The sequence below is a fragment of the Takifugu rubripes genome, chromosome 17 (assembly GCF_901000725.2).
Source record: "Takifugu rubripes chromosome 17, fTakRub1.2, whole genome shotgun sequence".
Lineage (NCBI taxonomy): Eukaryota > Metazoa > Chordata > Actinopteri > Tetraodontiformes > Tetraodontidae > Takifugu > Takifugu rubripes.
Window position 1 is genome coordinate 1,829,007 of NC_042301.1, and position 17,976 is coordinate 1,846,982.

At 43.2% G+C, this 17,976-nt stretch overlaps 1 long non-coding RNA gene across 2 annotated transcripts in view; it reads right to left on the reverse strand.

Moving 5' to 3' along the window:
- Window positions 1-1,315: 1,315 nt before the first annotated feature.
- The window catches only part of LOC105417617 (uncharacterized), a 40,994-nt gene continuing 24,333 nt past the window's right edge, over window positions 1,316-17,976 (reverse strand). Inside the window, exons 2-4 of one of the 2 annotated variants that reach the window (XR_003891643.1) lie at window positions 9,489-9,625; window positions 1,745-2,320; window positions 1,316-1,623 (exon numbers count right to left, since the gene is read on the reverse strand). This is a non-coding gene — a long non-coding RNA (uncharacterized lncRNA). Of the gene's footprint in view, window positions 2,321-9,488; window positions 9,626-17,976 lie in introns of both variants that reach the window. The other variant, XR_003891642.1, reaches the window with a different exon arrangement.

Consider the following 17,976-nt stretch of genomic DNA (forward strand, 5'->3'; position numbering starts at 1 on the left):
TGTCCACATATGTGTGGAAGGAGTAACAGGCTGAGAGGGTTCTCGTGTCGTGTCGTGTCAGGATGTGCCGTTCTTTCTGAGCCCCTTCACTAAAACCAGGTTCTGGCTGCTCTTAGATCAGCATGTTTCTTATGTAAATCCGCCTGACACCAACTCTGTTCTCTGCCACTGTGCTCATTTTCTGTGCAACTTCAAAGCCACAGCCCTGTCACTCAGTCCCCCCGTCCAACGCAGCCTTCCTACCACCTTTTTCTTGTATGCAACCAATCCTTTGCGCTTTCTTTTTGCTTTTTAATGAATAAGAAGGAAGATGAAACAATGTCAGATGAGACATTAAGCAATTATTAACCAGGTAGGTTAACTGTTAACCGTGTTGCCTGTCACATTCTATGCTGGAGCTATCAAAGTTCTTGATGAACAACTCCATGATTAATTTAAATTTGTTTGGAATTAATTAAGGTTTAGCGGATAATGTGGTTAAGGGGTTGTGGTTCGAAGCCACAAAAAGCCACAAAAAGCTAACCCTCAGCCGGAAAAGGGGGAATACCATCTCCCAATTGGAGAGAAGTTCAAGTATCTCCCAGTCTTATTCAGAAGCAGTGCAGGACATCAACAGGGAGGTCAGATCGGCAGAATTTTGTATTCGTCTGTCGTGATAAAGGAGCCGAGCTGAAACGGCAGAGCCCACCAATTACCAAAATACATTCAAACCATTACCTCCTGTGAGGAGCAGTTGGTAGAGACAGGAAGAAGGAAGATCACAGAGGTTAGAAGCACATCATCAGAATATGGTGTTGGCACAAGGAGGTTCATCTCCTTTGTTTAAGCACAGTTTAATGTGGACTTAGCCAGGGCTACTTTAGCACTTATTCAAGTACCTTCATAAGATAATGTAACAAAGGTGGCCGGTAACCTTAACACCACGTGGAGGAAGGCAATGGAATCAGGGAGGTCAAGTCCCTGATGTGTGTTTATTTAAAGATTTATATTATTTGGATTAGTGCATGTACTGTTTCTAACTCTAAAATTATCTCATTTTTTTAGTCTCATACTTTGAAGTATTCAAAGACCTTGATAATTAAATGAAACAAAGGTGGCTGGTCACCTCTACACCATGCGGAGGAAGGTAATAAATTCAGTAAAGTCAAATTCCTGATGTGTTTAAACATTTATATCATTTTCATTAGTGTATGACTTTACGGTAATTGTAAAGAATTCTCCCATTTTTTTTACTCGCATGATTGAAGTTGCTTTGTACAGAGGCAACACAATTTATATTATGCATTTTATTTATCATCAAGGACATAATGTAGTTCCCTTTGGTTTTAATTTATTTTTCAAATAGGACAAATGGAAAAGGACACTGTGACAAGAGTTGTATACAGGTGTAAAGAGTCATTCTTCTCAGTCAGACCAAGTTATCCAACTTTCTGAGGTGCACAGAAGTTAGTTGCAATGAAACTTTGGCATCGCTGCAGAAAGCCAAAGTTCCCCTCAGCACAACAGTTCTTTTTTTTTTTTTTTAAATTCCTGCTGAAGGTCTTTAGGAGGCCTAGCAGCAGCTGTATGTGGAGGGTGACCATCTGGTGAGTCTGGTACAGTGGTTAGTTTCCTGAGGTCTATCTGGTGAGGCAGACAAAATTCATTGTAGTGGGCTGATATTGACATTTGAACTTTAGGCAGTTGACTTGAACAGTTTGTTCCACTGGTTCTCCAGGGTTATCTTCAAAAAAAGCCCACTCACTTGGGTCAAAGTGGCTGAAGTTGGAGACTGGAAGGTTCGAAGGCTGGTACGGTGTACAGGACGGTGCGGCATCGGACGGTCGTCAGGGAGAGGCTGTGAGTGTGTGTGCTCGTGGTGGTTTGGAGGCTGCCACAGCTCTGGTATAGTAGCCCTGAGCAGTGGACGCTCAGCCACCGGCCTGTACTGGTACAGAGGCTGCTGAGCTGTCATAGCTGTAGTGTGGGTTGTCGTCCTCTGGGTTGGAGGATGTGCGGTAGGCTAGAAATGGTGATAAGGTGGCTGAGGTGTACAGCCTGCTGCGTAGGTCAAAGCCCTGGGTAGAGGAGATACAATCCTTTTGCTGTCGCTGGGGCTTGGGGTGCTTGTCAGCCTTGATTATGGCTCTCTGCTGTGGTCATCTTGACAAGGTTCATGAGGCGGAGGAGGATGGTCTTCACTGGTGACGGTTTGCAGTGCCTAGCTGACATGGTTTGGTCCTTTATCAGCTTCAGCTCCACATTCAGCTGATCCAATCTCTCCATCATCATGACTACTCCTTGGAGTCCTCGATGTCTACGGACACCCCGACATGTTCACCTTGTGCGTCAGGAATGGATTTATGTGTGATCATCAGGGATTGTTGGGGGGATTTTAAAGGCTGTTTTAAAGTATAATAGTGTACACAATAAATAGTCCACAAAGATCAAATCCTAACATAAGCATAAAATAACATTTCAATCTTAAAGCTTTATATTTCTTGTGACGGTGCCTTTTGTTAAACTTGCATAGCACAGTAGGCATCTCAAATTGAGTGACACAAAGCCTTGCCCCCTTCCACTTAGCCATGCTCCAGCTAACACCGACACCTCTCTCCCCCTCCCTCCCAATCTCTTGCCTGCCTTTTAGTTTATTTCACTCTTTATCCTATCTAAGTGCCACTCCGACGTGTTCGGTGCATGACTGTTCACACCCTCCTCCTCTGACGATGACCTCTTTGCCCCTGGTTTATCCCCTTTCCCATTTTCTCTTTCAGTAAGATGTGCCCCTTCCTACAGCATATGTAGAAGGCCAAGAAGCTAGAGGCGACCAGACAGACAGAATGTGATAGACATGGGCACATGCATATGTATGAATACACACATATGCATAATCTCAGAAAGGAAATGCCATGAATACACACACTGAACCTGCACACAAGCCCTAAGCCACGACAGTGAAAGTGAAAGCTACATGTATGTCTAAGAGAAGGGAAAGAGGACGTCTCCACTGACATTTGTGCTCTCTGTCATCATGAGGAACACATTTATGTGTCTCAGTTAGTGTCTATTCATTTCTGTGCATAGTGATAAGCCACATCATCAGCTAGCAAGAGAGCAAGGGTGACATTAACAGCACCCCCGCCCCCCCACACACACATAACAGGGATTCACTCTGGTTTAAGTCCCCATCTCATTTGACAGGAGAGAGCTGGTCAAATTAAGCCCAATAGTGACAGAGACGGAGACATTGACTTGCCTTGGATCTCAACAAAGAGACCACACAAATATATTTACAGAAATTCACTGAGCTGCTGGGTGCGTCCTGAGGCCATTCCAGTGATGAGAGAAGATATTTACTTATCTGTTGGTACACTTTCTCATAATGGAAGCGATTAGGAAAAAGCCAGGGTTCAAAGAAAGAGAATAAATGGATGGATGTATGGGTGGATGATGGAAGGATTTGAGTAGATTACAGAAAATAATCTGGAGTGACTGTAGTTTCATCTCCATAACCAAACGTCACTTATTCGATGGTGAGACCCAGCTCCTCGTGAATTAAGTCAAATCCCATGAATGTGACTTTCTGAGCAGACGTGTTACTACCCAGTATTTCTCTTGCACCGTATTACATGTATCACAACTTCAGATTGCCTCTCTGAACAGGAGCAGATAAGGGAAAGAAAGTGGAAATCACACAATCATCAAGGAGACAGAATCCGTTATTCCTTATTTTCCCCTGCTCGTTTTATTTATTTATTTATTTATCCTACAACGTATGCACACATTTTTAATATTAAGATGATATGCTGCTATCTTTAGGAAGATTTAGGCTTGTTACCAATATTTCACCATGGAGTTCAAATTCCCTTAATTTCTGGGTGATTGAGGAATCCCTCCATGGAAAGGGCTTTTCTTGCTTTCTGCTCTATCACCATCACAAAGAAACTATAAGAAGCTTTCATGTAATACTTGTTTATTTCCAATTGTGTCATTTTCCTGCCTAAAGGAACCAGTGACAGGCGTTAAAATTGAATTTTGCAGCGAAACATTGTATATGTTACAGCTGAAGAGAAAACTGCCACGTTAGACGTGTTAAAATGACAACTATGCAGAATTGTAGATAATATATAAAAACATTTTTAACAAGACACTTGGGCGAGGAACTGTGTGACATAACAGTCATGTCATTGTGAGCGTAGTGATGGCGGTAATTTTCTGGCAATGCCTATTAAGCTTTCACTGCGCTGAAAAGGTGTGAAATAAACAAGGACTGAATGAAGTAGCACCTAAAGCTTTCCGCTGTCTTGGCTCTGCATTCCTCATTGTGTTGGCCTGAGCCTGTTTCAAAACACAGGTGTAATCAGTCTGTCTGCTCCACAACTGGTTATGTTTCTGCTGGTCCTCTGACTCCCACACACACATACACGCACACACAAGCTATGACATTAATTACCATTTTAAAGAGATCAAAGACGCACATTTCCTCCCTGAACCTGCTTCGTTCAACCACGTTGACCTTCGAATTAATTCAGCACAACTGCTGGCACATATGGCCAGCCTGTCCATTCGAGAACAGCAGAAGCAGAAGCACATATGCTTTGCGTTTCCACAGACATATGTTTACGTGTATATTTGTTCACGAATCATCTAGTATCACGACAAGCCCTAATGACGTACCGACTCGTTATTACCCGGGTGCCATTTGACCACTGGCAGAGAGCACCTGATTTGTTCATGATTAATTGCTCTTACTTGCATCTGAGTTCTAGCGTTGTTCTACTCTACCAGGAAAATTGGAAAGAGAGCGAAAAGTTCATTGGACCCAGAAGGCGTGACTTTAAAATTCCTTTCTAGAAAGGGTTTTTTGTTGTTTTTTTTTAATTTTTTTTTTAACTGCAAAAACAGCCCTGAGCCATCGAGGCAATGACTCCCCTGGATCCCCGGCATTGTTTACCATGTTGTGGAAGTTTTGGGGTGGGCCTCCATGGATCTGACTGTTCTCAGCATCCAGGACCGATTTTTGCTTCGTGGCAGGGAGAAAAATACCACAACCATCAGGAAGTATCACTTCCATTACAGGCTCTACAGGCTCTAAATGCAGATGTAGACAATGCACCGTGTGCTCAATCAGGACCAGCAAGAACTTCATGCAATCTTTACTCACCTTTTATTTGCTTCTAACAAATCATAGATTTGAGTTCAACATGCTCATTTGTTGCCTAAAAACATTCCAGGGGAGTGAAGAGATAATCAGTCTAAGTGTCACTTCACCTGCCGGGAGTCTTATGCTTGATTGGTGTATTTTGCAAATGCTCATTAATAAGTGGTTTTTTGTTTTTTTTTTGGGGGGGGGGGGGGGGGGGTAATTTCATTGCGGTTAGTTTGGAGATGTTTAGTAAAAACCAATTCACCCACCTGTAACTGCTGGCAACATAATCTTGGCAACTCTTGGGTTTAGTTAGTGCGGTTGTGCTCTGAATGATTTGTGTCTGAGGTGGCTGCACTGCCATTGTAATGTAATCAATGCAGAGAACGCACGTGAACGGATGATATAATCACAGTGTAATAATGATGTATGTTATTTAATATCTGTGAGCACCTTGGGAGCAGGCCCGCGATCTAAAAACCGTCATTTTCCTTTTAATAGCACTTGCTGTCATTAGTCTGTAATGGATGTACATTTAAGCAAATAATTCTCGGATGCTAACTCGCTAGATTTCCTTGAGTGTATGAATGGCTATGTCAGTCATTTCAATTAAACTTACCTTCATGGCCTGTAAGGCAATGCTCAAGTGAAGGATAGCCATCCTTGACAATGCGCTGGTTTGCAAAGCAGCCATGATTAGGTATTGTAATTGTTTTTGTATGCGCCCAGGCAAAGCCCTCTCAGGGCTTTATGGGTTTTAACTCTCAAGCTCACAGATTGACAAATTTGAATAATGCAGGCTAAGCCAGCCAACCCACAAAAAGCTCCTAAATTTGAGAGCCATATAACCCGACAAATCATCCACTGAAGTTGAGTCCTGTGGCCTTATTGGATTAAGGGTGAACTTGATACCTAAACTCCTCTGCTGTGCCAGGAGCTCTGTAAACCCCAAACTTAAAGATGACCTAACGTACACGTGGACAACTGCTTTCATTATCTTTGGAATTATATGTACTGAGCCTTTTTTCCCCTTCATCACCTTACATCCCGCTTGCTTCTCATTATGAGACAAATTCATCATTCCAATACAATAGTCATACACCATAGATGCAGCACCGGGATCAAGTTGGGGTTTGTGGATGTGCTCGTGCACAATTCGGGTATTTATATGACCATAAACCACATGACTGACTGTTAAAGCTGAGTCAAATTCTCGATGGCATGGTCACTTTTTCAGAACATTGCTACCTTTGGAGTCAGTCAACCTTTAATTGAGTTAAGTTGACTTAACTTAATTTTATGTGTCACTTACCTGAAATATATGAAAGGAGGCAGCATTACACCCATGTACTGTGACCCGGATGCTCATTTACATATTTAATGGGGAAGCAGAACCCTCATTGTACATGGGCTCTAGTGCCACCCAGGATGTTGTTAATTCTACATTTGAACTGCTTCATGAACTAAAGGGGCTCAGCGTGAATAAAAGGCTTTATTACACATGGTTTACCACCCTCTCTCAATATATCACACTTCTTTGTGACCCAACCAACTGGATCATTGTGCATTTAATGCCTTCAGACATTAAATCTGCTGTCATAGTAGTCAATGTCCGTTACCTCGCAGCCTTTAAGGAAACCGGGGCTCTTCAAACCCACAGGGGAAAATAAGCGATGCTACACAAGCCTATGGCTATCACAGCACACCACTGCAAGTTGTTTTAGCAGCGTTGCAGTTCTCACCAAAAAATGTTGGAGTGTGTGGGCTGATGTGATGAAAGTGGACCTAAAAAGTCCCGGTGTAGTTTTGTAGCAATTTGAATGTCAAATCCTCACTCTCCATTGGATGAGTTATGTGACGGAACAGTGGCGGATGTGGAGAGAATAGTACAGGGAGCTAACGACCTCGGCTTGTTTTCTTTCTGCATGCATTAATGCTGCGCTCCTCGTCTGGACTCACTATAAACTGACTGACCTTCCACATGCAATTCATAAGATGATTCATAAATCATAAACACACTCAGAGGAAATGTAGTTTGACCCTCCAACTGGCCTCTAATTTTCATTGTGCAAGTGCTCTGCTGTTCCTTCCTGTTATTAACATGTACAAGACACATATGTCAGAAATGTACATGTCTAGCATGGAACATGCGGTCACATGATTTAATGTAAAGTTGTGCGTTATTGTATTGTTATGATATGACCTCAATTTTAAGTATAACTAAAGTACTTTTTAAAATATCAAAGCATAAATTAAATATGTAGCCCTTTGGCTGAAAGCAATAACCAAAAACTTAATTACGCTAAAAGGCAAATGTGAAATTGGGATTATGTACTTTAAGGAAGACAATTAAATCTTTACTATAGAGTGTGGCTGAAATTCGAATCGTATGTGTGTGTGGGTGCATGCATGTGTACTGTAGAAGGTATATTGTTCCCCAAGGGGTCCTTATCCATGACTATATCCTCCAACGGGCCATAGAATCCGGTTGCACCAGGTTGCTTTCAGAGCTTTAAACCCCACTTGCTCTCTTCTGTTGTGGAGCCTAATAGCGAGCAGTGATATGGCTGGTGAGGGGGCAACTATCTCAGCATGGAATGGTGGAAACAGATAAGCACCATTCAAAACCTGGACGCACTCGTTTTGCCCTGATGAATAGTGGCGGGGGTGTGGAGCCACTCTCATGAGCGGCAGTTACATATTCACGGGCATGGGAGGGAAAAGGCTGCTCTCTTGTGCAGAGAGACACATTACTCCAGCTCTGTTATCACTCTCAGTATTTCAGAAGACTTCTATTTCAAAGGAAATGACAACACATTCCTCTCAGGCAGGGCATTTTGGGTCTCACATTCAATGTCTCAGTGGCCAATATAACCCCCTTTACTATGGCAGACTACATGGCATGATGTTGTGTACTCATTCAATAAAGCCCATTGTTCAAACAAATCCCTGCTTTATATTCCCAAATAACCTTGGCTACCTTGGCACCGAATGCACCGCTTGGGGATCCAGGGTATCGCTTTGTCATTAGGAGCTGTTACGCAGTAAATCTGGAAAGTAGATTGCTGGGCAGCGAGCTGTGGCAGAGTTCAGGGAGGCAGCAAGAAAAGCAGGATCGACAGAATCGTCAGGTAAATCAAACAGACGAGAGGGGAATTAAAATATTCGACTGGAATCCGAAGAGCTTCTGATGACACTCGGTAACGGGCGTTAAGGAGATTGGACGGGCAGCATTCCTCCATACCATTATGGCAACAAGCAAAGTTCAGCCTGTTAACAGATAATGCAATGGGTGGTAGAGGAGAAAGAAAGAGTGAGGGCAATTATTCCGAGAAAATCAAGAAGTGAAGTGAATGAATGTATGCACAGCCATACCAGTGGGAATGAGAGCTTTCAGCAGTTACAACGCGGAAGCAAGGTGAAAGCTGATTGGATTAGGGGTGGAATAGGAGCCAGTTGTGATGCAGCCTCTAATCATTTGATTTTCTGTTGATCCGACTTCGATTTCGACCCACCAGAAGGTGATGAAGGAAACTGGCAAGACGTTCTTCAGACATGAGCATAGCTGCATCGAGATATGAGGGAAGTCGGTGAAGGCACGGAGGAAAATAGTGGAACAGTTTTCAAACCAAGGAATTATGGGGGAGGGTTTATACGTCAACCGGTGTCAGACGCTTTCACGAGTAGTACAAAATGTTCCCAGTCAAGCTTGAGAACCCTGAATAAACCCCACAAGAATCAATCGTCAATACATACAGGATTGGGTTGGAGGATCTGCTGCCCTCTCCAGAACTGATAATACGGACGGCGACATTATTTCAAAGCTTATAATCAGGATCTTACTGCAAGTCATAACTCGTGTGTTTACATGAAAACAATAGCTTAATCGTCAGTCTTCTACGTATTCTCCAACAGATCCAAAGCCATTATGTTGAGAGAACCGAACATAATACAAGCTGGTTCCATATAATCAGGTTTTGGTCACATGATTTCACATAATGAGCACCTCCCAATGGGGCCATAAGCCCCACTAGCAATCAGTATATAATTGAGTGAGATGATTAAAAATTGCTCTTAAAAACAAAACAAGAAATGAGTGTGTTTATGATTTAAATTGCAATCACATTGATGATTCCTTTTTGCTCCACTGATCATAATTGCTGATTCTTCCAGCAGTTTCATCATCCATAAGCAGCTTTTTCCCCTCCTGAGGCACAATGCAGATGCAAAATTTAAAGAAAAGCATTGAACACCTCTGACATCCTGCAAAACTCCACAAAATAACAACCAGGTGTCAATGTTTACATTTTGCCCATTTTCCCTTTTTGATATATCAAATATGAAATGCAGATACAAATACCGGAAGGCTTAAATCTGGTCCAAAGCAATTAATCCAACCGGTGTCATGGCATCATCCTGCAGCAGCTACTTCCACAGTCACAGACCAAAAGGCCATGGAGTGAGTTTGGGTTGCATACATCAGTCTGCCCAAATAGCCTGCAAGCACACAGTAATGCATCTGTTGTCAAACACCAAGAAAAAGCAACTCGGGACTAAATCATCCTGTCAGTTTCTGTGCGCCAACAGTGTTCAGAGAGGAAAACAGCCTGCTGCAGCATTGGAGTCGACATTTGGATCGGTCCCCACTGAAATGAACTCTGGTCAAGAACAAAGGAGGAGCTGGTGACCAGTCCGTGGCCATCCCTCCTGGACGCTGACAGCTCCTCTGCGCAGGCACCGCCTCACTCAGATCCACTTCATCATCACAAGGAGGCCCGACTGTCTGGGTTTCTGACAGAGTGGCCCCTAAAGAGGAGCGCGCGGCCCTCACATACACTTCCAGCTGCACAGCCGAGCTTGCACAGATGTACAGTGGGATGCGCTGGCGTTAATCAGTCATGACAGTTAGTTCATCGGGATACAATGATTCTTTTTTTTCCCTCTTTAGAACTGAAGCTCTGCAAATTACTGTGCAACATTAAAGATCGAGGCTATTAATATTTATGTTAGCAGTGGTGAACCAGTCGTCTGGTCGGCTTAGTGGTTGAAATTGCTTGATTGTGGCACAAAGAACATTTTGCCTGTTTGCCTCCGTGATGAACGTGATTCCTGCAGTTCTTTTCTAGTGCAGATAAACACTGATGATGGGAAACGTGAACAGATGGAGCTTGTGACCATCCCATCTGTTGGCCGTCACTGGCAATGAATGCACAGGTGAGCATCGCGTGAGAGAGTAAGAGAAAAACATGGTCAAAGCACAATTTCTGTAAATATTTCATCCCTTGATGGGGAAGAATAATTTGCCAAAGCTGCTGTCCAGTAAGAGGAATCGGAGTTTGTGTCCAGAGAGTCTGGTGAGCCCCCGCATCACCGCCATAAAGACAGAAATGATAAATGAATCACAGCATATTTTTCCCTGCACTCCTCTTGGGAAAGATTTAGCTTTAATTTCTATCTTTGTGGATGAGGAATATGATGGGAGTCAGAGCAGCTCTTTCACAAAATAAACTTGTTTAACTGTGAACATGCCGAAATACTGGTGTACCGCCACCCTCCATACGAGGAAGTGGGCCAAACTCTCACGCTAAACAATAACCACCAGGATCAGAATGTCAATTTGTTGCATTTGCAATTGTCTGAACCTTTGGCCATTTGCCAAGATTGAGCTTTTTTAAAGTAAGCTTAGTGAAATATCCGACTAGCCTAGCTTGACAAGCCTCCGCTAGCCACCATAATTATGTTGCCTTGTTTGGCACAGAACCATCTTTGTTTTGTGTCCATCTCAGTCTGATCCGATACGATGAAAAAGCCCTGTATCGTGGCCCGATCCGATACTTTGGATCGGATCGAAAACGTCTTCACCGCCTCACCCCGTGGAACTACCCAGTTGTGCATAGGCATCATGCCAGCAGAAAAACATAACATTTCTGCTTTTCTGTCTTTACCACACCCACTTGGCCACACCAGACATTCCTGTTGCACTATTGCTACGGCAGAACTGTAAATCCACTCCATCTTCCTGTCTGGACATTGAAAAAATGAATCCACAGAAGCCTTGTGATAAGAACGGGACACCTGGGGGTGTCTTAACAGTCCAATTTTGGAAGTTGAAACTTCAGCACTGTGTGATCCCAGAACATTGTGGAAACCTCGTCTGCCCCAATGGTGAGGATGTGTTGAACTGTGCTGTTAATTTGTTTCATGCCACAGTTGAGAGATATGCCAGTAACAAACCTGTCACCCTTCTTGATGGTTATACTCAAAGCCACACGCACTTTTTCAGATTTTGTGAGCAGAAAAACATCATCACTCGGTGTGTATGTGATGACCAAAGAGTCATCAACTGCTTCAGAAGGGGCTGTGTCAGGAAGTCTGTTTTTTTGATAAAAATCCATCTGGCTGCAACCCAAAATTTTGGTCTTTAAAGTTTTGTGTCAGGTCAGATGTCAGGAGGGACAGAAGTTACAGAGACCTTCAAGAGATCATAAAAATCCTGTCAAATGTGGCTAATCACACTGGCGACAGGTGGGGAGGCAGCGCTAATCCCACATGACCTGTTGCTACTGTAGCTTCATTACAAATCAGATATTTCTGCACACTGGGATTGACACTGCTCCACCACGGGGGGGCAAGGAGCCACATTTCCATGAGGGATTATCAACCTATGGAGGTGCCAACACTTTGTGTGACATGATGAGAGCAGCAACATCAACTTCTGTTAATGGCTGAGTCAATAACAGTCTCCTCACTGTGGAGTCGCGTTGGTAAGATTTATCACGCTACTGTCATCTGATGAGAGGAAGCGCGAGACAAGCAGCAAATAATAGAGACTGTTGGAGCCTCAGTGTTCCTTTAATAAATTATTTCCATACTTTTAAATTCTTGAAATCAGACTTGTAACTAAGTGTCGTGGTGGCTCGATCGCCCAGACAAAGCTCTCCTGTGGAGCCAATTTAGAAATAATCGCTCCAATTTACAGTATTGTATTGATTCCAGTGTCATCCAAGTGGGCTTTAAGCTCTAAAATACAGCCTCTCTATTTTTTTACGAGAGAATAAATTGTTAAGAATCTGCTAAAACCCAACAAATACACCGATTGCCAAAATGCATCATAAAAATTAGGTGTGGTTAAAACTGAAACATTTCCCAACCTCAGAACTGTGTACTCTATTTGGATCATTTTTCCAGTTTCCAGACATGTTAGAAAAAGACAGTCGGGATTAGCACCATTAGCACCATTAAGTGAGAGGTCGAGGTAACGACAGCCGTAACCTGACACCTCACACGCCATCACAGTGATTGTCAAAACTTATGAATAAAGGTTTCGATGATTTTAATGGTGATACAGCTCACTATCACAATCTACCGGGGAATCAAATTCACAACAGCATTAAAGGTGTTAAGGTGTTAACAAAGAGTTGATAGCATAGAAATGGTGTAGCCGGGAAAAATAATTGACAAAGGAAATATACCTTTTAAAATAAAATAAGTCTGCACATTATTATTATTATTAGTAGTAGTAGTAGTAGTAGTAGTAGTAGTAGTAGTAGTAGTAGTAGTAGTGATTGTTGTTAATCAATCATTATTATTATTATTATTATTATTATTATTATTAATCATTTAGTATTTATTATTAGCTCAGCATGAGAGGGAGTGGCTGAAACGCAGAGGCCTATTGGTCCGAGCCCTTTTGTGGATAAAACCATGGAGACGCTCTTGTAGCAGGGTGGGGGTGCCCGGACACCTTCAGAGCACTACTGATGTACCCGTGAGCAAGATACTGAACCTCCAAATGCTCACACGGGGCCCTGGGATGACCTAGCCAAGGGTATATCCTGCCTTCACCAATGTACAGCTTGGGTAGGCTCCAGCAACCTCCCCATGACCCCAAATGAGATAAAGTGGTCAGGAAAAACTGAAATAATAACATCAATACATACTAATAATAATGCTAATGACGATTTTTTTTTATTGCTGCAGCTGGTGTTTTATTTTTCGATCATCTTTTCTGCATTTCAGTGGATCTTAAAAACAATGAGATTTTGCTGTTCCGTGTTTTGGTGAACCTCCATGTTGCTGAGGGCCATTTGGCTAGAGGCAGCCCTGACCACAGTGATGAAACAGACACTCTCACATGGACGAGCATGTAGTTGGATTTTTGTCAAATGAAGTATGTTTTGATGTTCAACTTTATCAGATCTTCAGTGAGAATAACAGCAACCCCCCTCCAGCACATATAGAATATTTCATCAGCAAGCATCAAGACAACATGCTGCCTATGTATGATTTATCTCAAACACCATTCAATGATTTACACATACTGCTACTATATTTACTGATCACAACAGACTGCATGAGTGCAGGTGTAAACCGATCGAAACCAGCACTTACCCGAGCAGAAACCATCACTATGATTATTGTGTAGTGACAACGCCTCCTCATGACATGACTGTTCCATCTATGAAACAAAACACCCCCCAGCTTGCACGGAAATTTCATCGACAAAAATTGAATGACGTGCGTGACTGCGTTCTGTATCTTGACACGTTTGTGTTTTGTTCCTCATTAATAGCGAGGCGACATGACAAGGAACTAATATGTGTTGTTAAAGGCTTAAAAAAAGACTCATCAAATATTAGATTCATTTCTACCTGTCATGCCAGAAGGAGCCCAGACTGTCGTCTTTAATAGGCTCTGTTGAAACAGAGTCCTGTTCTGCTGCTGACAGTCACTTTAAAGCATGATAATGAACGTTCAGCGGGCCAGTGAAGGAGCAGTTTTAGGCTCTTCAAACCCTTGAGGAGCGATGTGTTTTATCTGTCAAGTGGACCTCAGTATCTGCTCCCGATGGAAGGAGAGATTTAGTTGAGATGGAAATAACAACAGACGGCAAATGCATGATAATTCGCCTGGATGTGCCACTTAATTAAGCAATGAATTTGAGTGTTATAAGGAAATCGAGGAACTGTTGAAATGTCAGCACAGGTGTCATAGACCAGATTCTTGTATTTCCCTGCAACAGCAAATGTTCAAGTAATCTTCCAGGAATGTTAAAATACTCCCCCCCCCCATTCATGTTACCCACTTAGGTTAAGGTAGACTCAGCCCATAGTGAATTAAAGCACTGTGGCTGGTAAATAGCATGTTTTGATTCTAATTTGGACTGCCTTGTTTTGTGGGTAACTTTTTCTTCAATTGTTGCCCAACTTCCTAAGTTCTGATTGTTGTTGATTCATCTCCTGTGTGTGCGTGTGTGTGTGTGTGTGTGTGTGTGTGTGTGTGTGTGTGTGTGTGTGTGTGTGTGTGTGTGTGTGTGTGTGCGTGTGTGTGTGTGTGTGTGTGTGTGTGTGTGTGTGTGTGTGTGTGTGTGTGTGTGTGTGTGTGTGTGTAGGGGAGGTTATAAAAGGAGTTCTGGAGTTATCAAAATCGTTGAAGTGTGTCTTTGACCAGTCCGATCACACCGTCTTACCTGATAACAGCAGGTCCTCTCGTGTAGCCCTGACCCACATCCATCCTCATCTAACCTTCAATTAAGGCCAAACAGACCCATTATTTGAGTCATTTTAGCCATATTGCAGCTAGCAGCTATATTCCCTTCAGATTGAACAAATGTAAAAGAACAAAAAAGTCGAGTGCTGACTGGATGGAGCCGGTGTCGTCATAAGCGGTTCCAATCTTGCAACCTGTAATCTAAGCGGTGTCTCATCCGCACTTTGACTCTCCAAAATTTGAACCCTTCTGCCCACCATTTCTCCTTCGCTCGTGACTTGATTTTCAGCTGCAGCCATTTCTGACTTTGAAACCAGCCATAAATATCTTATTCCGTGCATCAAATATTCCCTGTGTTGCGCAATCTTTACATCCGGCTTCACCTTTTCCGCCACTTTTGGAAAACACTGCCACCTGGAGAATTCTGCCAGCCTGAGGAAGAAGGCATTCGAGCATCAAAAGAAGGCCGCTGATTTTGCATGGATGTCGGCTAACCACTGAGTAATGCTGAAGCGACAGAGGAATAAGACTCAAGCGTGTTTTATTATGGGGGAGGGGTTAAGCTTTATTTCGTAAAAGCCTTGGGTGTATTTAAAGGGAAAACGAAAAGTAAGAAGCTATGTCTCCAACGTAAGCCTTCAGGGGTTAAGAAATACCCTCGGTTCAGGTTGAGATGCAGGATTTATTCGCCTCAGTGGGCCCGTGTGTGTGTGTGTGTGTGTGTGTGAGACTGGTGATGACTCGTCTCGGGGAGAGGTGAAGGCTGCGTGCTTGTGTGTGTGTGTGTGTGTTTCTTTTTTGGTGGATACACAGACACTTAAGAATCCCCCTGGCTCCTCTCTCTTTAGTGCATGTTAGACTTGCTAAGCCCCCTGAGTCAAACATCCATCTCGAACTGTCAATATTGGCACAGACAAGTAACACTTTGTCTAAACTGAGCATTGCAGAAGATGATCCACAATGTTCCAGGACTCAGTCAGTGTTGCCTTATGCAAAGGACACCCTCCGGGATCTCAGGACTCCCACTTTGTCCTTTACATCGGACGGTCCTCACTCGGTTTAGCGCGCCACTCCGGGACAGGAGAGTTGAGCTATGCTGATACAATGATACAAATCTGGAGGGACTGGAGAGCATCCGCAGTGGGACACCAGTGACCCTGTGTCGGTTAGTGGCAATTTTCTCCGTGAAAATTAGCGGGAGGTTGACAGAACCTTACCAACGCCATCAGCTCTATGTTCGCTGCATAAGAATAGAGGAATCGGTTATGTAAGCCTCCCATTGTGTCCAGGAGAAAACCCTGTAGAGCTGACTGTGATATTCCATCCCACATTATTAACATTCATTTACTGTCCACTGAGATCATTCTGTTGTTTTTGCACCCAACTTCCATACGAGAGCGTTTTAATAATGGCAGAACCACATCCCCCCCCCAAAAAAAAGCTAACAGTTTGTCTTGTGTTTTGCTTTAAATGATTTCTTTTTGGGTGGAGAAACAGACGACGCGTAAGGTTCCGTGTCGTGTGTGTGATTTTGGATGTGTGAAGAACAAAACCGACTAATTAACTTCAGAACCGGACAATTGAGTACACGTCTGAGGAGGTGAGTAATTAGTTTTTGGGTGGGAACACGGCCTGTTTTCTGTGAAATATAGCACCCCTATTATTGAATTGGTCTCTTTTTTTTTTTGAACGATGACATATTTAGACAACAGTGAAGACGTGAGTGTGAAATTGGCCTGTATTGAAATGATCCAATAATAGTCCCAGGCTGTTGAGTGATGAGCAAATTGCTTCAACAGCCTGAAAGTGTGGAAAGTTAACCTTTTCGTTTCGCTCCCTCTTCTTGTGTTGATTGGTTTGGCTTGGAATGGAGCGTGACCAGAACATAACGGGCGAAAATATCTCATACAAAATAAGAAAACTGACAACCAAGGGAATGACAGGAGCTACTCGATCGGCCATGAATACATTCAGCCCCAACACGCCTCCTAATTATCTATTCCTCCCACTTCACCTCTGCTACATGCTGAACTCTGGATGTACCCAAAAAGGTGTCGCAGCACCTTCAGCTTGCGTCTTTTACCTGTTATTGAAGAAAATGAGCGCGAAAGTGTCACAAAACTTTTAAGCTTTTGGTGTGTTGTTCATGTTGTTTGAAACAACACTCCCCCAAACAGTCACAAAGAACTTTATGTGAACTTAATTTAAATTGTGCTCTTTAACTGCTCACAACTACACACTGATCACATGTAGGAACCACATTGCTTTTGAAGCACATACAGGATGTGTAATTTAATCTTTCTGAGCTGGAGTTCCTTTCAGAAAGAAAGAAGTTAAATATGAGCGCTTATAAGGGACGCTTAGCAAACAATGGTTGCTATCCTGTTACAGGAATATATAATCTAGGATGACATGAGCTTGCCTGTCGGAGCATTATCCAATCAGACGGTGACATATGGTGAGAAATAAAGTCTTTGTCTTGGGTGATCTAAAGATAGGAATCGTATTTCCATTAAATCAATGGGCTGTGTACTTTACAGCAATGAATAATGCATTGGCCCTTCAAACCTTCCCCAGTTCCCTCTCATTCTCTGTCCTCTCTGGTGTTTACAGCGCCTCCACTGTACAATGTCTCAAGTGTTTTCAGACCTTTGCACTTCATAATAAAGTCAAGATCTTAATCATTCTCCTCTTGAGTGCTTCATCCTCACTCGATGATGCTCCCGGGTCGACTGATGAGGACGATAGAGGCGTCTCCTGACTTGTCAAGTGGACCCTTTTTTAGTGGAGGGATACGACCTTTGAGATGATCTTTGCATTCACGTAAATGCCTTATGGGTAACGTAGAGAAGAAAAAGGGGAGCTTGCGTGTGGTTCGCCTATGCTGACATACTCTCTCTCGTCATGTGACACACTTCATTATCCTGCCACTTGCGCCTTTCTTTTCCTTGTCTATCTCCTCTTCAACACCTCTCCTCGATCCATTAGCTCTATTAAGTTCCATTGACTGTCTCCCCCACTGTGAACTTAAACCAAGTCGACATCCTTTGCGCTAGTTCCCTCTGATAAAGCTCCTAGAGACACAATAGGCCCGGTCCCACTTCCTTAATAACTCTCTGTATAGAAGTCTACAGGCATCTAAAGCCCTATTGATCCCCTGTTGAGAGGCGAGGCTAGTGGTGCTCTGTGGTGTGTAGCGTTGACCTTGTCTGCCTCCATGTAATTAATTAAAACTTCACAGCAGGGCTGACAGCTGATGGATTGGCCTCTTGTTGATTGTTACTGTTGCAGTAATCACACACACAGAGGCACTCGGGCACATGGAGATATGTCCGCTAGCACTGCAGCGCTGGGGGGGG